We start from the raw sequence: 20,861 nt of genomic DNA, 5'->3' as shown, positions 1-20,861 counted from the left end.
TTTTTATTTTTTTTACTTTATTAAATAGTCCCAGGTGGGACATCACTGTCCTGTGACAGATCGCTGATCTGTCACATCACAGATCACTGTGACAGATCAGCGATCTGACACAGGCACTGCAGAAGGCTTCCTCATGCCTGCGCTTTGCAGGCACTGAGGAAGCCAGCTTCCGCAGGCCCCCGTCGCCATCTTGGATTCGGGGGCCTGGAGGAAGGGAGTCCCCCGCAGCAGCGCTGCACATTGCGCTGCCGTGGGGGGCTCAGGGAAGCACGGAGGGAGCCCCCTCCCTGCCGATGCTTCCCTTTAACCCCCGGTACACCGCGATCGTGTTTGATCGCGGTGTGCAAGGGGTTAACGTGTCGGGGGTGGTCCGTGACCGCCCCTGACACATTGTGCCGGGTGTCAGCTGTGATAATCAGCTGACACCCGGCCGCGATTAGCGGCGCTCACCACGTGGGCGCCGCTGATCGCGCCGACGTACTATCCCATCCCCGGTCATACGGGCCCGGGTACCGTGGACAGGATAGTACGTCGGATGGCAGGAAGGGGTTAATATCAGCTTACAGCTGTCTGCATAGCCTTTGCTGGTTATTAATTATAGGGGGACACCAAGACATTTTTGGGGGGTTTTAACCCCTTTACCCCAAGGGTGGTTTGCATGTTAATGACCGGGCCAATTTTTACAATTCTGACCACTATCCCTTTATGAGGTAATAACTCTGGAATGCTTCCATGGATCCCGGTGATTCTGACAGTTTTCTCGCGATATATTGTACTTCACGATAGTGGTAAAATTTCTTTGACATTACTTGCATTTATTTATGGAAAAAAACGGAAATTTGGCAAAAATTTTGAAAATTTCGCAATTTTCCAACTTTGAGTTTTCATGACCTTAAATCAGAGATATGTCACATAAAATACTTAAGTAACATTTCCCACATGTTTACTTTACATCAGCACAATTTTGGAACCAAAATTTTTTTCTTAGGAAGTTATAAGGGTTAAAAGTTGAACAGCGATTTCTCATTTTTACACCATTTTTTTTTGGGGGGGGGGGGGGGGGGACTGTCTACATCACATTTGAAGCCACTTTGAGGGGTCTATATGATAGAAAATACCCAAAAGTGACACCATTCTAAAAACTGCACCCCTCAAGGTGCTCAAAACCACATTCAAGAAGTTTATTGATCCTTCAGGTGCTTCACAGGATTATTTGGAATGTTTAAAAAATTTTTACTTTAGATCCAATTTTTTTGTTTAACCCCTTTCTGCCATGAGACGTACTATCCCGTCCACGTGCCCTGGGACTTAATTACCAGGGACGGGATAGTACGTCATGGCATTTAATGCGACATTGTGACTTCAGTCGCGATGATGGCATTAAATTTCCGACGCCATCCTACCTTATGGTAGATGGCCTCGGCATCCAGGGGTCTGTCGCCGCCCTCCCTTCCTCCCCGATCCCTGTGATTGGCTGTTGAAATTGTTGAAATCGAAACAGCCAATCACAGCGCTTCTCATTGTTTCAGCCAATCGGCGCGGCTGAAACAATGATGTGCTAGGCTGGGATCGAGTACCGATGTACTCGATCCTGGATCCGATGCCTTGCAACGCGAGGCACCGGCAAAACCCCCCCGGATTGGCGCGATCGCATCGATCGCGGCAATCGCAGGGCAGAGCGGCGCTATAGCGCCGCTCTGCCCTGCCAGTATCGGTGCTGTATTAGCACTGATCCTAGGCAGGGACCTGATACAGGCCCAGTAGGGCCTGCAGGAGCTGGTTGGCGCGATCGATTAGATCGGCAATCGCGCCAACCACAGGGCACAGCAGCAGTCACTCTGTGACTGCTCTGTGCCCTCCTGATGACCTGGGCATGACCTGCCTTTGAATCGGAGCTGTGAGCTCCGATCCTAGGTGGTTGCCATGGTCACCAGGCAGTGCAGGGATTGGTGGATCGATATTATCATTCGATCCCACCAATGGCAGGTGACAGCAGTGATGTGACCGCTCTGTGACCTGCCCCTGACCTGCCTGTGACCTGTATGACAGCTCTGCAGGGGGTCCTCACACTAGATGAGGATTCCCTAGAGAGCGGTCATACGTCCGGATCTCCTGGTGTGCTGGGTATTGTGGTGCCACAGCAGCTTGTAGCATCACAATACCTGCTAAAGAAAGAAGAAAGAAAACCCTACAACTGTAAGTATTGCCTGATCCCCGATCCCTGCCCAATCTAGCTTCACCCCCCAAACTAGCTTCATCCTCCCCAATCCCCCTTCCAGCTCTTTTAACCCCCCTCCACCCCCCCTTTGCGCCACCTCCGTGCGCACATTTAGCAGCCGCCGAGCGTTGATTGGTGACGCAGTTCACCAATCAACACTCGTGCTTGCTTTTTTTTCCCTAAGCCCCCTTTGCGCCAGCTCTGTATTCGCATCCTACAGCCGCCAAACTTTGATAAGTTGACATAGTTCACTTATCATAGCTTGTGCTTGCTGATTTCCTTTTATTTTTTTTCACCCCCTCTTTGCGCCACCTGAGTACAAGCATAAGTGCTAATCCCTGTCCGATCTCTCTTCATCCCCACCCTTCCCCCTTTTTACCCCCTCAATCCCCCTTTGCGTCGCCTCTGTGCACACATTTAGCAGCCCCCTTTGCGCCACTCCGTATTTGCATCCCACAGCCGCCAAACTGTGATAAGTGACATAGTTCACTTATCAAAGCTTGTGCCTGCTGATTTCCTTTTTTTCACCCCCTCTTTGCGCCACCTAACTACAAGTGTAAGTGCTAATCCCTGATACCTGTCCGATCTCTCTTCATCCCCCCTTCCCCCACTTTTTACCCCCTCCATCCCCCTTTGCGCCGCCTCTGTGCGCATTTAGCAGCCCCCTTAGCGCCAACTCCTTATTCGCATCGCACAGCCGCCAAACTGTGATAAGTGACAGTTCACTTATCAGAGCTTGTGCCTGCTGATTTCCTTTTTTTCAGCCCCCCTTGCACCACACCTGTACGCACACCCAGCAGCCGCCACTGAACTTTGATAAGTGACGCCGTTCACTTATCAGAGCTAGGGCCTGCTGTTTTAGACTTTTCCTTTCACATGTATTTTTCTCCCCATTTCCTTTTAGCTTTTTCTTTACAGGATAGTGTGCACCAATCACTAGCCCCCCCACACCTACACATAGTTGTAAATAAAGTACACCCAAGCACCACTTTCACAGAAAATGTCCCGCCCATCGCGTTCGTCCCAACAGCGCTATTCAATGGAGGAGGCATAGTCTTACCTTGCCTCCGACACCGATAGCGAGGATGACGATCCGACTTTTCTTTATTTTTCGGATTCTTCATCCTCTTCCCCCTCCTCATCTTCCTCCTTGGGTCCTGCGGAACTGCCACGCAGACGCTCCAGGACAGAAGATGAGGCAGTGCCCACCATGCCCGAAGCTGATTCAGTAGACCCTGTATGGACTTCGCCCCCCGAAAATTACGAGCCACTGATTCCCGATTTTGTGGCAGAATCAGGAATCAAGTTTGACACCACCGGCCTCACAGAAATAAACTTTTTCAAAGTCTTTTTTTTCTCTGAGGATTTTGTTAACCTCATGGTGGAGCAAACTAATTTGTAATACGCTCGTCAATTTTTGGCGGAAAACCCGATTTCAACATATTCCAACTGGTCTCCTGTGGACGCAGTTGAAATGATGCAGTTTTGGGGCCTGGTCCTCCACATGGGGATACTGAAAAAGCCGGAAATTCGGTCATGGTCCGGACGCGTTTTGAGGCCATCCACAAGTTTCTGCATTATACCGATAATGCACTGTGTCCCGCACAAGATGACCCCAACTTTGACCGTCTGTTCAAAGTTCGGCCGGTCATCGAACACTTCAACAAAAAGTTTGCTGAAGTGTACGTGCCCCAAAGGAACATCAGCGTGGATGAGTCCTTGGTCCATTTCAAGGGAAGGCTCGGATTCCTTCAATACCTGCCCAGTAAGAGGGCCAGGGACGGAATCAAACTCTACAAACTTTGTGAGAGTACCTCAGGGTACACTCACAGGTTTAGAGTCTACGAAGGAAAGGACACCAGGATTGAACCCCCTGAGTGTCCCCCTGTCCTGGGAGTGAGTGGGAAAATTGTGTGGGATTTGATTCACCCACTGCTGGATAAAGGTTATCACCTCTACACTGATAACTTTTATACCAGCATCCCACTCTACAAATCCCTCTCCGCGCGAGGTACCGCAGCCTGCGGTACTGTCCGCAAAAATCAGAGAGGCCTTCCGAAGACGCTACTTGGGCAGATGCTCAGAAAAGGTGAGAGCAGAGCCCAATGTAGCGACCACCTGCTGGTGGTCAAGTACAAGGACAAGAGGGATGTCCATCTCTTGACCACCATACACGGTGATGGCAGCACCCTCTGCACTGTACGGGGTACCTCCACACAGGTCAGAAAACCAACCTGTGTAGTGGGGTACAACAAAAACATGGGGGGGGCGTTGATCTCTCCGACCAATACCTCCAACCGTACAATGCTCTCAGAAAGGCAAGGGCGTGGTACAAAAAGCTGGCCGTGCACATCGTACAAATGGCAATGCTCAACGCATTCCTGCTGTCACAATGTGCACACCCCACAATACGTCGTACCTTCATTTCCAGGAGGTAGTGGTTAAGGCCCTGATGTTTGGCGTTTAGGAAGGAGCGGGTCCCAGTACTTCCGGAACTGAAGGTGCTCGTATCGTACCAGGTCAGCATTTTCCGGGGGTGGTCCCGCCAACTGGTAGAAAAGGTAAGCCGCAAAAAAGGTGCCGCGTGTGTTACAAAAAGGGAATACGCAAGGACACCATTTACCAGTGCGACACCTGCCCCGAAAAACCTGGCCTGTGTATGAAGGATTGCTTCAAATTGTACCACACCTCCATGCACTACTAATTTACATTTTTTTTTTACTTTTTTATTCCAGGATATTTGCTTTGTGTTTTGCTTTTCTCTGTGTAAAGGTCATGTGTTCATATGCAATTACATTTTGCATGCACATTAATTTACTTTTTCTGCTCAGACCCAGTTTCTCATTTGTTTCATTGTGCATTCTGTGCATATAAGGGTGTGACCGCCCTGTTTCTGAGTTGGAAAATCCATCCTGTCTGGCCTATACTATTACTGGTGGTTCAGTCCCTCTGTCCTTGTTCACATTTACGTCACTTGACAAGTGGAAAGGTTTTAAATACAAGAGTTAGGACTGTCCCACAAGGGTTGCCGTGACGTGGCGGGATGGCTTCTACATTATTTTGATCAAAATTATGTTAACTAAATACCCTTATTATTACTATTATTACTACCTTCATGCAATTTTTGCAATATATTTTTTTACATTTTTATTCCAGGATATTTGCTTTGTGTTTTGCTTTTGGTTTTCTCTGTGTAAAGGTCATGTGTTCATATGCAATTACATTTTGCATGCACATTAATTTACTTTTTCTGCTCAGACCCAGTTTCTCATTTGTTTCATTGTGCATTCTGTGCATATAAGGGTGTGACCGCCCTGTTTCTGAGTTGGAAAATCCATCCTGTCTGGCCTATACTATTACTGGTGGTTCAGTCCCTCTGTCCTTGTTCACATTTACGTCACTTGACAAGTGGAAAGGTTTTAAATACAAGAGTTAGGACTGTCCCACAAGGGTTGCCGTGACGTGGCGGGATGGCTTCTACATTATTTTGATCAAAATTATGTTAACTAAATACCCTTATTATTACTATTATTACTACCTTCATGCAATTTTTGCAATATATTTTTTTACTTTTTTATTCCAGGATATTTGCTTTGTGTTTTGCTTTTGGTTTTCTCTAATTTACATTAGTGTAGTTGGGGGCACATCTAGATTTGTTCTTTGGGGGTCCAGTATACAAAATGATGTCTCATGTGGGTTTTTCTCCTGTTTAGGCACATCAGGGGCTCTGCAAATGGAACATAACGCCAGCAGACCCATCAAATTCTGTATTCCAAAACGTCACTACTTCCCTTTCGAGCCCCGACATGTGCCTAAACAGTTTTTTCCCACATGTGTACCAGCGTACTCAGGTCAAATTGGACAACGTCTTTGGGGGTCCAATTTCTCCTGTTACTCTTGGGAAAATTAAAAATTGGCGACTAAAAATAATTTATGTGGAAACAAAATAGGATTTTATATTTTCACGCCCAGGCATTATAAACTTTAGCGAAACACTTGGGGGTTCAAAGTGCTCACCACACATCTAGATAAGTTCCTTAGGGGGTCTAGTTTCCAAAATGGGGTCACTTCTGGGGGGTTTCCACTGTTTAGGTACATCAGGGGCTCTGCAAACGGAACATGACGCCCGCAGACCATTCAATTAAATGTCAAATGTCTGCATTCCAAAACGTCATTGCTTCCCTTTCGAGCCCTGCCGTGTGCCCAAACAGTGTTTCTCCCCCACATATGGGGCATCAGCGCACTCAGGACAAATTGGACAACAACTTTTGGGGTCCAATTTCTCCTGATACCCTTGGGAAAATACCAAATTGGTGACTAAACGATCGTGTTTGTGGAAAAAATATGATTTTTTATTTTTACGCCCGAGCGTTATAAACTTCCGTGAAGCCCTTGGGGGTTCAAAGTGCTCACCACACATCTAGATGAGTTCCTTAGGGGGTCATTTCCAAAATGGGATCACTTGTGGGGGGTTTCCACTGTTTAGGCACATCATAGGCTCTGCAAACGGAACATGGCGTCCGATCTCAATTTCAGCCAATTTTAGGTTGAAAAAGTCAAACGTGCCCTTCCCTTCTGAACCCTGCCATGCGCTAAAACAGTGGTTCCTCCCCACATATGGGGTATCAGCGTACTCAGGACAAATTGGACAACAACTTTTGGCGTCCAATTTCTCCTGTTACCCTTGGGAAAATAAAAAAAATGTTGCTAAAATATCATTTTTGTGACTAAAAAGTTAAATGTTAATTTTTTCCTTCCACGTTGCTTCTGCTCCTGTGAAACACCTGAAGGGTTAATAATCTTCTTGAATGTCGTTTTGAGTAGCTTGAGGGGTGCAGTTTTTAGAATGGTGTCACTTTTGGGTATTTTCTGCAATATAGACCCCTCAAACTGACTTTGAATGTGAGGTGGTCCCTAAAAAAATGGTTTTGTAAATTTTGTTGTAAAAATGAGAAGTCGCTGGTCAACTTTTAACCCTTATAACTTCCTAATAAAAAAAAAATTTTGTTTCCAAAATTGTGCTGATGTAAAGTAGACATGTGGGAAATATTATTTAGTAATTACTTTGTGTCACATATTTCTCTATTTTAAGGGCATAAAAATTCAAAGTTGGAAAATTGCAAGTTATATGAATGAAATTTTACCAATAACATGAAGTACAATATGTCACGAGAAAACAATCTCAGAATCGCCTAGATCCGTTGAAGCGTTCCAGAGTTATGACCTCATAAAGGGACAGTGGTCAGAATTGTAAAAAATGGCCCGGTCATTAACGTGCAAACCACTCTTGTGGCTTAAGGGGTTAATTAAGGGTAACAGGAGAAGTTGGACCCCACAGGTTGCTGTGCAATTTGTCCTGAGTACGCTGATACCCCACATGTGGGGGTAAACCACTGTTTGCGCACACGGCAGAGCTCGGAAGGGAAGGAGCGCTGTTTTACTTTTTCAACGCAAAATTGGCTGGAATTAAGATCAGACTCCATGTCGCGTTTGGAGAGCCCCTGATGTGCCTAAACAGTGGAAATTCCCCATAAGTGACACCATTTTAGAAACTAGACCCCCTAAGGAACCTATCTAAATGTGTGGTGAGTACTTTGAACCCCCAACTGCTTCACAGACGTTTATAACGTAGAGCCATAAAAATAAAGTCATAAAAATGATCTTTTCGCCCCCAATATTTCATTTTCCCAAGGGTAACAGAAGAAACTGGACCCCAAGAGCTATTGTGCAATTTGTCCTGAGTACACTGATACCCCATATGTGGGGGAAAACCACTGCTTGGGCACATGGCAGAGCTCAGAAGGGAAGGAGCGCCAGATTTTACTGTTAGGCTAAGTGCACACGTACCGGAACTCTCGCGGAAATTACCGAGAGAATTCCGGAATTCCATTCCGCGGGAAAATCGCATTTTAAATTCCCGCGATTTTCCCACGGAAAAACTAGCATTTTGCAAGCGTATTTAGCTTGCAGAATGCTAGCGTTTTCCAAGCGATCTGTAGCATCGCTTGGAGAACTGACTGACAGGTTGGTCACACTCATCAAACATAGTGTTTGACGAGTGTGACCAACTTCTTACTACTGAGGCCGCCTATGCGGCATCAGTAGTAAAAGATAGAATGTAAGAAAAATTAAAAAATGGTGTTATTCTCACCTTCCGACGTCCCGCGCATCCGTTCCCAGTAATCCTTTGCGAAAATGCCCGCGATGGCGTCCGTTCTCGCGGGATCGCGATGTCTCGCGGTAATTCGCGATGACGTCGCGCGATCCCGCGAGAACGGACGCCATCGCGGGCATTTTCGCAAAGGATTACTGGGACCAGGAGCGTGGAGAGAGGCGGGAATGCTGCGCGGGACGTCGGAAGGTGAGAATAACAATATTTTTTAATTTTAAATTCTATTTTTTACAGGGATATAGTACCCAAAGCCTGGAGGACAGTCTCCCCTCCTACGGACCGTGGGTACCATCCGCAATTGTTCTGCTTACTTTCCGCATGGTGTGCACAGCCACATGCGGGAAGTAAGTTTAACAATGCATTCCTATGGGTGCGGGATCGCCGCGATTCTGCAAATTAATGAGCATTCTGCGTTTTTTACCGCGAAGCGATTCCGCCGCGGTAAAAACCGCAGCATTAGCACAGCATTGCGGAATCCCATAGGAATGCATGGGATGCTTATTTTTCGCGTTTTCGTGTTAAAACCGCCGCGGAAACGCGAAAAAAACGCCACGTGTGAACTCAGCCTTATGGTTTGCAGGTGCCATGACGCACTGAAAGAGCCCATGAGGTGCCAAAACAACAGAACCCCCCATAAGTGACCCCATTTTACGAACTACACCTTTCAATGAATTCATCTAGGGATGCAGTGATCATATTGACACTATGGGTGTGTCACAGAATTTTATACCATTGGGCAGCCATGCGGAGAAACTTGGGAGGGACGGAGCGCTATTTGCCTATTCAAGTGAATGGGTCTGTGTACATGTCAGTGTGTTTCCACAGACCGTGTGTCCATGGGCAAAACACGCTGACATGTCTGTTCTTTAATGTCAGCACAGGCCACAAAACGTACAGCACACGCGTACAGCACACGCGTACAGCACACGCGTACAGCACACGCGTACAGCACATAACACATGGATGTCATCCATGTGACACGCACTGGCGCCGGGGAAGAAGCGTTACAGTAAGTGCTGTTCCCCGGCACCGGGTGCTGAACACGGCTCATCATTATCCCTTGCTTGTGCCGATCACCGGCAGAGCAGGGGAGAATGATGAGAGCGAACAGCGCTTACTCTAAAGGGGGTTTTACACAGCGATATCGCTAGCGATATCGCTATAACGTCACAGATTTTGTGACGTTATAGCGATATCGCTATGTGTGATACTTACCTCCGACCGGCTCCCCCACTGTCCATCGCTGATCGCGTGGGGGCTTGCTGGGGCTTCCTGCTGTGACGACGAGCGTGACGCGTGGAGGCGGGCAGGAGGACGTCTTCATTACTGTGTGTGAAAGGTGAGTATCGTGCGCTGCATCGCTGTGAGATCTGCCTGTGTGACAGCTCACTAGCGATCATTTAGCGATGCACCAGCGATCCTGACCGGGTCGTATCGTTGTCGGGATCGCTGGTGCATCGCTAAATGTAAAAGGGCCTTAAGGCTTCTTCCCTGACAACCGTCCTCGTAGTACTGATGCGGCACACGCATGCCACACGTGACACAAGTATTACACACACGGACACTAATATCTCTGGAAATATCAGGACGTGTGAAAGGGGAGTTATAGCGGGTTTTTCTGTTTGGCTTCTGTCACACACTAAAAGACGCTTTTTATTGCAAAAAATAGTTTTTGCATCACCATATATTGAGATATAATTTTTCCATATTTTGGCCCGCAGAGTCATGTGAGGTCTTGTTTTTTGCAGGACGAGTTGACGTTTTTATTGGTACCATTTTCGGGCACATGACATTTTTTGATCGCTTTTCATTCTGATTTTCGGGAGGCAGAATGAACAAAAACCAGCAATTCATGAATTTCTTTTTTTTTTGAGGGGGGGGGGGGTTATTTTGCGAAATAATCATGATTTTTAAAAAAAAAAATTTAATCTATCTATATTATTTATCTAATATATATATATATATATATATATATATATATACACACACACACACACACACACAAATACACACACAGCTCTTGTAAAAAATTAAGAGACCTCTGCAAAATTTTCAGTTAGTCTGATTTTTCTCTTTATAGGTATATTTTTGAGTAAAATGTAAATTGCTCTTTCAATCTATAAACTACTGACAAAAAACGATTAAGACGTTTTGCACAATTTGGCCAAATCATGTCTGCCCATCGACCAATGTCGAGGTGGTCTCAAAAGGCTAATGAGTCCCTATCTATATGATTACATCTTAGGCCGGGGTCATACTTGCGAGTGTGATGCGAGAAACTCGCGCGAGTCTCTCACATCAATACCCGGCACTGCTGCTGGCACTTAAGAGTGTGCAGCTGCATATTCTATGCAGCTGCAGACTCTGGTCCCGAGTGCCGGCGGCAGTGCTGGGTATTGATGCGAGAGACTTGCACGAGTTTCCCGCATCACACTCGCAAGTGTGACTCCGGCCTTAGGCTGATGTCTGAAATCCTGGGTGAATGTGACACCTCTCTCAGTAATGACTGCATTTATGGGTAGGTAGGAACCTGCTGTAATTAAAATCACCACATCAGCCCAAGGCCGGGGTCACACTTACCGTATGAAAAATCGGTCTGAGTCCCCCTACTGAGAGTCGCAGGAGTGTAATGCGAGTATCATGCGAACACAATCCTATTTCTCACACCTAGCATCTGATTTACATCCGAATGCATTGCGATTGTAATGCGATTTTAACATGAGCTTTCACATACAGCAATTCTGTCATTACACATCATTTTCAAACAAAATATTCCTCAAAACACACAGAATATATATATATATATATATATATATATATATATATATATATATATATATATATATATATATATATATATACACACACACATACACATACACACACTTCTCTGGCAAAAGTGTGCAGTGCGCAGGTGCCGGGAAAGATCAGAGTCATTGCAGATCTTACACATGTGCGCCACTCATTTCGCCAGCATCACTGCAGATCTCTAGATGAGTGTAGGCTTTTAGGCTTCAGATGCACACTGCACATGACTGGAACTTCAGAAGATGGCTTCTTCTGGTCATTCACAATACGATTCTGAAACCGGGAAGCGTATACCCAGCTACAGAGGTGCAGCCTAAATGAGCGGCACGCATATGAAAGATTTACATGGTCTGGTGATGACGCCGGCTCGTGATACCATGGAGAAAGGGATAACTAGTCTGGGGAAATTAATGCCTCATCGACTAGTCAAAGCCCTAATTAGGATAAGAAATGGAGACATTATGTTTTTTTAAAACATTTATTTAACTGAACAACGTTATACAGGGCTGGTTAGGTAGGGAATTTACTCATACATGGGTGAATTCTTCTGAGTTGGAGAGCATGGATATGGAGGGCAAAGATATGTTCACTCAGGTAGTAATTAGTGGAGATTTTACATCCAGAAGTTGTTGCATACTACAATACTAGCATTGAGAATGAGATGTTACAAAATCTCTTCAAAAAGCCATTGAGAAAATCCACAGTCAGGGCTGTGGAGTCCGTAACAAAACCACCGACAACTCAATTTGCCAGACTTCCAACCCCAAAGCATTGCCTCACTACTGAGCCTGTAAATAAAGGACAGCCACAGATTCATCTCCACTAAAAGCCCAGATCCTTAGATCAGGAACAGAACAGACATTTATAGGACGTTTCATAACTCCACAGCACTGGTCACTACTGAACCTGTACATAAAGTGCAGCACAGATTCATCTCCACTAAAAGCCCAGATCCTTAGATCAGGAACAGAACAGACATTTATAGGACATTTCATACCTCTGACCCCACAGCACTGGTCACTACTGAGCCTGTACATAAAGTGCAGTACAGACTCATCTCAACTAAAAGCCTTAGATCAGGAAAAGAACATTTAATATCTTTCCCAAATTCTTATGAAACATTTACAGCACAACTCAATTTGTTATGCATTTTAGGAGTCTGTTCCTTTTACACTGACTCCAACTCCACAAAAATGGACACAGACTAGTCCACAGTCTTGTGACCGCAGGTCAAATTGAACAATGCTGAGGATTTGATATCTGCAGCCTATTACGGTAATTTCTGTATGGTTAGTAATTAATCTGTGGTTACAGTAACGTACTGGAAATCGCCATGATTTGTAAACTTGTAGTAGGTCGGAGTCACACTACTGTACAACACGGCCAAGTGCTATGCGAGAAAACATCGCATAGCTCTCAGCCCAGTGTAACTCTAGGGAAAGCTCAGATCTGCAATTATTTTTGCATGCTATATCGGCATGCGAGAACAATCGCAGCATGACTCGGCTCACTCATACACATAAGTCTATGGGTGTGAGTGACAATGCACAGCACCCTGATATCACCCGAGTGCAGTGCGATATACGCCGACAGCAGAGATGGAGAAATTAATTTCTCCGCCTCCTCCGAAGCTGTGCTCCAATCCTCTCTGTGCTAGAGGATCAGAGCACAATAGCATTGATACTCGCTCGGCTCCTGCTCTGGTGTGAGCCAAGGGTCATTAGCATATTGCACACAGCATCACTAACATGTTTATCTCAAGCAAAATGTCCCAGTATTTATTGCAAAAATCACTTTTCATACTTTAAGGCCGGGGTCACACTGGCGAGGAATACGGCCGAGTGAGAGGCGCTAAAAGCACGCATTAGACACGGATCAATGATTCTCTATGGGGTCCCTCGCACCAGCCGTATATTTCTCATCCGTATTCTACGCTCCGTGCCAATCGCAGCATGCTGCGATTGTCAGCGTACTACGCCCGTAGTACGCCAACGCAAGTCTATGGGTGCGCAAAAAATACGGATTACACACGGACCACACATGTGACTTGCGAGAAATACGCACCCGGTGTCTTTCAGCAAAGCCGGCAATTCAGTGCGCTATACAGTAAACTCACCCTGACAGGTTTAATAAAGAAACGAAAGAATAGATATAGACACATAGAATACATATATATATGCATTCTATGTGTCTATATCTATTCTTTGGTTTCTGTTAGAAACCCTGTCATAGGGTTCCATTATATGTCCATTTTGCGAGCCTGCGAGAAAATCTCGCTATACGGATTACATATGGATTACATACGGATGCTTACATGCGCAAAATACGCGACCACACCTTGATTACAGATGACATACGGAGCACTGTTTAGGGGCCATTCATCCGTATTACGCATGTAAAATACTGACCGTATTCGGTTAGTGTGACCCCGGCCTTATAGAGGTGGGCAGACGCCTGGATGTAAGGGTCCAGCTGAATAGTTATAAAAAGTTCTGGTTCAGGTACCAGAACTGTACTAGGACCCACTCACTTGAATCGGGGACCCAGGTGTGAAAAACTTGTTCCATCATTCCTAAGACGACTCATGGCTGTACTAGCTCAAAAGGGTGCTTCTACTCAATGCTGAGCAAAGGGTCTGAATACTTATGAACATGTGATATTTCAGCTTTTCTTTTTAATAAATTTGCAAAAATTTCTACATTTGTTTTTTTTCAGTCAAGATGGGGTGCAGACACATTAATGAGAAAAAATGAACTTTTTTGAATTTACCAAATGGTTGAAATGAAACAAAGAGTGAAAAGTTTAAAGGGGTCTGGATACTTTCCGTACCCACTGTATCTTTAACCTTTATACCGTATTTCTTACTGCTGCGATCATCTGATCTCTTCTACTACCATGTTTCCCCGAAAGTAAGACCCTGTCTTACATTAATTTTACCCCAAAAAGTCCCACCCTGTCTTACATTAGCCGAAAAAAAATGACAATTTCTTTTTAACCAATAAATTAACATTTATTAACATGCTGTTATACCCCATAACAGTGCCGTATCCCACTGCACACAGCCCCACACCCCATAACAGTGCCGTATCCCACTGCACACAGCCCCACACCCCATAACAGTGCCGTATCCCACTGCACACAGCCCCACACCCCATAACAGTGCCGTATCCCACTGCACACAGCCCCATACCCTATACAGTACATGTTTCCCTACTTGGTTTTTAAATGCTGGACGTTTTCCTCTGCGGTGCGGCTGTGGGTGCGGAAGGCCTGTGCTGCAGGGAACGCTGTGCCAATCAGCAGGGAAACAGCGGTGACGTGGGGCTGGGGCGGCCAATTACAGCCCGAGCTGCTGGACCAATCAGTGCTCGAGCCGGGGGCCGGCGGTGACGTGGGGAACAGGGGCGGCCAATGAGCTGTTGAGCTGGGCGGATTGCGGGGTTAACACGGCGAGTTAACCCCATGGGCGCTGGACCCGCCCAGCTGCACCTGAGGACACCTCTGGAGCCTGGGGACCCAATGGGGGACAGCGGCGGCCCAAAGGTAAGGGCCTTACATTTCACAGAGGCCCCCAACCCTGCCTTACATTCGGGGGAGGCCTTACATTGAAGGACCCCCCCGTAACCCCCACCCTGTCTTACTTTCGGGGGGGTCCTACTTTCGGGGAAACACGGTATATATAGTAAAATACAAATGCATGTTCACACACACAGGAAATTACACATGCACGCGCATACACATGAAAATACACATGTACGCTCCCACAAAAAAATACACATACACGCTCCCACACAGGAAAAATACACATACACGTTCACACACAGGAAAATACACAAGCACGATTATACAGGAAAATACACATGCATGTTCACATACCAAAATACACATGTATGCTCACACAGGAAAATACAAATGCACACTCACACAGGAAAATACACCTGCATGCTCACACACAGGAAGATACATATACATGCTCGCTCACACAAACAGAAAAACACACATGCACGCACACACACACACACACACAGGATAAGACACATGCAGCTCACACACAGGATAATACACACGCACGATCAAACACACAGGAAAATACAAATGCGTACTCAAACAGTGTGCACAGAGCACAACAGTGTGATGATCTCTCTGCTGTGCTCTGAACAGGTCGGTGAGGAGAGGCACTGCAGACACTCACCCCGGACCTCCCCTCCCTGGCATCTTCTTCCCCATGCAGCTCCTGTCATCGCACTGTCCAGTGCGTGCGATGACGAGAAAATGAAGCCCACAGCTTACGCTCCGAGGTACAACAAAATGGCCGCAATCTCCTCCCACAGCTGTGACCTGGACAGCCCAGGGCGCATGCCTAGATCACAGGTAATCAGCAGGTGAAGCGGCCTCAATGCTAGAGATGTAGTCGCTGTTCGACCGCAGGCTCTTTTATGCCCATGGCTGCCGTAAGTGAGGTGTGCAAGCGTCATGGTTAGACACCCCCACTAATTAAAATGTCAGCTAAATAGAAAAAATATAAATTAGTTTTGTATTAAAAATTGATTATACAGTCATATGTAAAAGTTTGGGCACCCCTATTAATGTTAACCTTTTTTCTTTATAACAATTTTGTTTTGTGCAACAGCTATTTCAGTTTCATATATCTAATAACTGATGGACTCAGTTATATTTCTGGATTCAAATGAGGTTTATTGTACTAACAGAAAATGTGCAATCTGCATTTAAACAAAATTTTAAAAATTAAAATCATGGCACCTTCCCGCATGTGTAAAAAAGGTAAATACGCATCTGCTAGTTTGCATAATAGGTGCGGACGTTATGCAGCGTCAAAACCACAGCAGATCCTGAACGTGGGAATGTACCCTAATGCAGTGACATTGAGTACCGCGACAAGCAGAAGTCAATGGCTATGTGCACACGATGCGTTTTTTTAACGTTTTACTGACCTGCGTCGGTCTGCGCATGGCCGCCGCTAAGCTCCGCCCCCTGGCCGCTCCGACTATGGGCGCATGACGCTGCATGCGACCTGTGTACCCCATTTTTTAGCAGTGGGTACGCAGGCCGTGCGCAGGTATGCGTTTGTCGGCGCATGCGTCCTTTTAACGGTGCGCCGAGCGCACCAAAATGCAACACTGTGCGTTTGGCGCAGATAGGGTACGCAGGTCGCATGCAGCATTATGCGCCCATAGGCGGAGCGGCGGGGGCGGAGCTTAGCGGCGGCCGTGCACAGACCGACGCAGGTCAGTGAAACGCTAGCATGAAACTAGCCTAAATGATCCAAAAACGCAATGGAATACTTATCACAAGGTAATTCAATGACAATCCTGAAGTGTTGTGCACATGATCAGGAAATTTCTGTCCGTATTTGCTGCGTTTTATTTTCCGCAGCATGTCAATTCTTTTTGCGTTTCTACAGTGTGTTTTTGACTCATTGACTTCAATTGAGTCAGTGAAATCTGCAGCAAAAACACAGCTGTAAAAAGATTTGCATCTTTGCTGCATTTTTACTGCTTAGGCCTGTTTCACAAAACAGTTTTTTCAAATCAGTCAAGATCCGCCGTTTTCCAAAAAAAAACGGATCCGCATGCGCGGTCGAAAATGGCGGACACGACGCACAAAAAAAAGTTACATGTAACGTTTGTGTGCGTCGCGGCCGCCAAAACACGACGCATCCGTCGCACGATGGATGCGACGTGTGGCCATACGTCGCAATGCGTCGCTAATGCAAGTCTATGGAGAAAAAACGCATCCTGCCGACAACTTTGCAGGATGCGTTTTTTCTCCAAAACGGCGCATTGCGACGTATGTCACACGACGCTAGTGTGAAAGTAGCCTTAGATAAAAGAGAACCTAGAAATGTTTGGTGTCTATGAACTTGTAATGACCTGGAGAATCATAACGGCAGGTCAGTTTTAGCATTTAGTGAACCTAGCATAAAAGCCAAACAAAAAACAAGAGTGGGAATTCACTTTTTTTTGCAATTTCACCGCACTTGGAATTTTTTTCCCGTTTTTCTAGTACAGAACAAATGGTTCGATCAAAAGTACAACTCGTCGTGCACATAGCGCAAGTCAGCCTTTTTGTGACTTTCCTCTTGTGGTATCCTTGGGGTTGTAATGCGACCGCCATTCACCTGAATTACGCTGTGATGCACCATAGTAACAGCACATAGTGATCTTTGCCATGGGACACGTGTCGCGGCTAAAGTCAGTGTAGCCCGGGTCTTACAAGGTCAGGTACCCTAACAAAACATGCCAATGTCAAACTCCTTGCATACTAAGGCCTGTTCCACACTTCAGTCTTTTGGAATCAGTCTCAATCCGTCAAATTGTGAAAAAAACGGATCCACTGCCGATTGCAAAAAACTGATGCACCAGATCAGTCTTTTTTACGGATTTGTTGCAGCATCCGTCACTGGATTCCGCCATGTGACGGACGGCGACGGATCCGTCGCCAATAGGCATCCATTCTACCAGACAACGGACGGCGACGAATCCATCACCGTCCGTCTTTTCTACACAGACAAAAAACGTTCTTCTGGACGTTTTTTCCGGCTGATGGACAGGTATTTTATGACGGATCCGTCGCACGGCGGATGAAACGGAAGGCCATCCGTCACAATCCGTCGCTAATACAAGTCTATGGGGAAAAAGACAGATCCGCCAGGCAAATCCGTCGGATCCGTTTTTTTTCCGCTGACGGATTTTGACTGACGCTAGAAAACTTAACTGTGAAACAGGCCTAATCCATAAAAAATAAAATTACAACATTGTTACTGCAGTAATCGTACAGATCTGGAGAATCCTGTTTCCATGTTTTCGTTATCACACTATACTCTATAAAACAAATTTTAAAAAAATGATGGCAGAATAATTTTTTCACACCACTTGAGACATTTTTCCCCCGTTTTTCATTACATTATATGGTAAAATAGATGGTGTGATTCAAAGTACAACTGGTGCTGCACAATAACTAGCTCTAGTATGGCTATGTCAGAAAATAAAACAAAATAAGACTCTTGGAAGAGAAGGAAAAAGCGGAAGCGCAAACAATTAATCAATCACCGGGTCAGAAAAGGGGTTACATGCTACATCTAAACACTCATCAAAATCCTGTCAGGTGAAAGTGACCTAAAAGGCTTTCCACTATTTCCAGCTGCAGTGAACTCTGCGCAGGGGCCGACAAGGAGATAGACAAGGATGAGAGAGATTTTAGCGGCTCCCGGGACGGTAGTTAAGGGTTAAAATGCTACCCAGGGTGAAAATAGCAGACCATCACTGCAAAAAAACTTTGCAGGGTTCCTCTCATCCGCCCGGGAGTCGATAAAATCTTGGCGGGTCCGTACAATAACGTGTGACGGACGACCGTCAGTCAAGATCCGCCAATAATGTAAGTCTATGGGTGTAAAAAACGGATCTGCCCCTTTTTTGGCGGATCCTTTTTTAAAAAATTGGCGGATCTTGACTGACGGGAAAAAAACAGATGTGTGAAACAGGCCTTACAGTAACTTCTACTAATGCAGTACTAAGTTTAGCTTGCGCTATTTGCCAAGACGGTTGTATATTAATTTCCACCTCTTTATATGGATACCCTTTGCGAGTGCAATACATAAAGCCTGCCATTAGGCATGAAACTACTGAACATTAGGTCCATGCTATTTATTTCGCTACTTCTACAATTCAACGGATTTGCTGCTTATTTCTTTATATAGAAATAACATGAGCAGTGCCGCTAATTTTTCTATAGAAATATCATGTGCAGTGCCGCTAATCTTTATATAGAAATATCACGAGCGGTGCCGCTAATCTTTATATAGAAATATCACGAGCGGTGCCGCTAATCTTTATATAGAAATATCACGTGCGGTGCCGCTAATTTTTCTATAGAAATATCATGTGCGGTGCCGCTAATCTTTATATAGAAATATCACGAGCGGTGCCGCTAATCTTTATATAGAAATATCAGGTGCGGTGCCGCTAATCTTTCTATAGAAATATCACGTGCAGTGCCGCTAATCTTTCTATAGAAATATCACGAGCAGTGCCGCTAATCTTTCTATAGAAATATCACGAGCAGTGCCGCTAATCTTTCTATAGAAATATCACGAGCAGTGCCGCTAATCTTTCTATAGAAATATCACGAGCAGTGCCGCTAATCTTTCTATAGAAATATCACGAGCAGTGCCGCTAATCTTTCCATAGAAATATCACGAGCAGTGCCGCTAATCTTTCCATAGAAATATCACGAGCAGTGCCGCTAATCTTTCCATAGAAATATCACGAGCAGTGCCGCTAATCTTTCCATAGAAATATCACGAGCAGTGCCGCTAATCTTTCCATAGAAATATCACGAGCGGTGCCGCTAATCTTTATATAGAAATATCACGAGCGGTGCCGCTAATCTTTATATAGAAATATCACGAGCGGTGCCGCTAATCTTTATATAGAAATATCACGAGCGGTGCCGCTAATCTTTATATAGAAATATCACGAGCGGTGCCGCTAATCTTTATATAGAAATATCATGAGCGGTGCCGCTAATCTTTATATAGAAATATCAGGAGCGGTGCCGCTGATCTTTATATAGAAATATCAGGAGCGGTGCCGCTAATCTTTCTATAGAACTATCAGGAGCAGTGCCGCTGATCTTTCTATAGAAATATCACGAGCAGTGCCGCTGATCTTTCTATAGAAATATCACGAGCAGTGCCGCTAATCTTTATATAGCAATATCACGAGCAGTGCCGCTAATCTTTATATAGCAATATCACGAGCAGTGCCGCTAATCTTTATATAGAAATATCACGAGCAGTGCCGCTAATCTTTATATAGCAATATCATGTGCAGTGCCGCTAATCTTTATATAGCAATATCATGAGCAGTGCCGCTGATCTTTATATAGAAATATCATGAGCAGTGCCGCCAACCTGTGACCACGTTTCCCGCCAACCTGTGACCGCGCTTCCCGCCAATTTGTGACCACTAGCTACTGTGCGCAGGCGTAGTACGTCTCACGTTTTCCCGCCGAAATTGCCCGCAGTCTATGTCGCCTGCTCCAGGTGCAGCAGAACTGCGCAGTTATAAACACTGGCATGACAGATTCTATCGCGCAGTTCTCACTTGTGACGTAATAAAACCTTTATCCTGCTTCTAGGCCAGAACACAATTAGTCTCTACCCCCGCGCTGTACTGTAACCAGACAATAGTGGTATCCCCGCGCATTGCCCCGCTCCTCACCAGTTCCTGTAGGCGCCTTGCCATGTCTTCCACACATGGCGATGAGGTGAACATCTCCAGCCAGTACTCCACCCTGCCCATCTTCATCCGCCCAGGCAGAACTAGTAACTACTGATGAATGATGGCCGCCTCATAGCCCCTGACTTATTATAGGGGGCGGGACTGTAATGACACGTGTGAGGGGAAGGCTGTCCTGTCACATCTCTGCATAATGGCTTCCTGCACCACTACGCCCAATATAATATTGGCTGACAGCGCCGGGAAATATACACAGTCCCCTAAACTAATAACTGGCTCACTAATTCATTAACGTGTTATTCTCACATTCTTTAATGGGTAAATTGCAAAGTATTTGTAAAAATCAAGCAACTTTGCAAATTGCTTCTTATAAAAGGGATTTTCTGAGCAGCACAATAAAAAT

At 45.6% G+C, this 20,861-nt stretch overlaps 1 long non-coding RNA gene across 1 annotated transcript in view; it reads right to left on the bottom strand.

The window, feature by feature from the left end:
• LOC141055087 (uncharacterized) overlaps positions 1-20,632 on the bottom strand; it is a 30,777-nt gene extending 10,145 nt beyond the window's left edge. Inside the window, exon 1 of the long non-coding RNA XR_012221476.1 lies at positions 20,441-20,632. This is a non-coding gene — a long non-coding RNA (uncharacterized lncRNA). The remainder of the gene's footprint in view (positions 1-20,440) is intronic.
• Positions 20,633-20,861: the final 229 nt, after the last annotated feature.

The sequence above is a fragment of the Dendrobates tinctorius genome, unplaced genomic scaffold (assembly GCF_039654945.1).
Source record: "Dendrobates tinctorius isolate UK_male_01 unplaced genomic scaffold, ASM3965494v1 ptg000184l, whole genome shotgun sequence".
In the NCBI taxonomy this organism is placed as follows: domain Eukaryota; kingdom Metazoa; phylum Chordata; class Amphibia; order Anura; family Dendrobatidae; genus Dendrobates; species Dendrobates tinctorius.
Note: the sequence above shows the minus strand (reverse complement) of the source record. Positions and strands in the feature narration are given on the sequence as shown.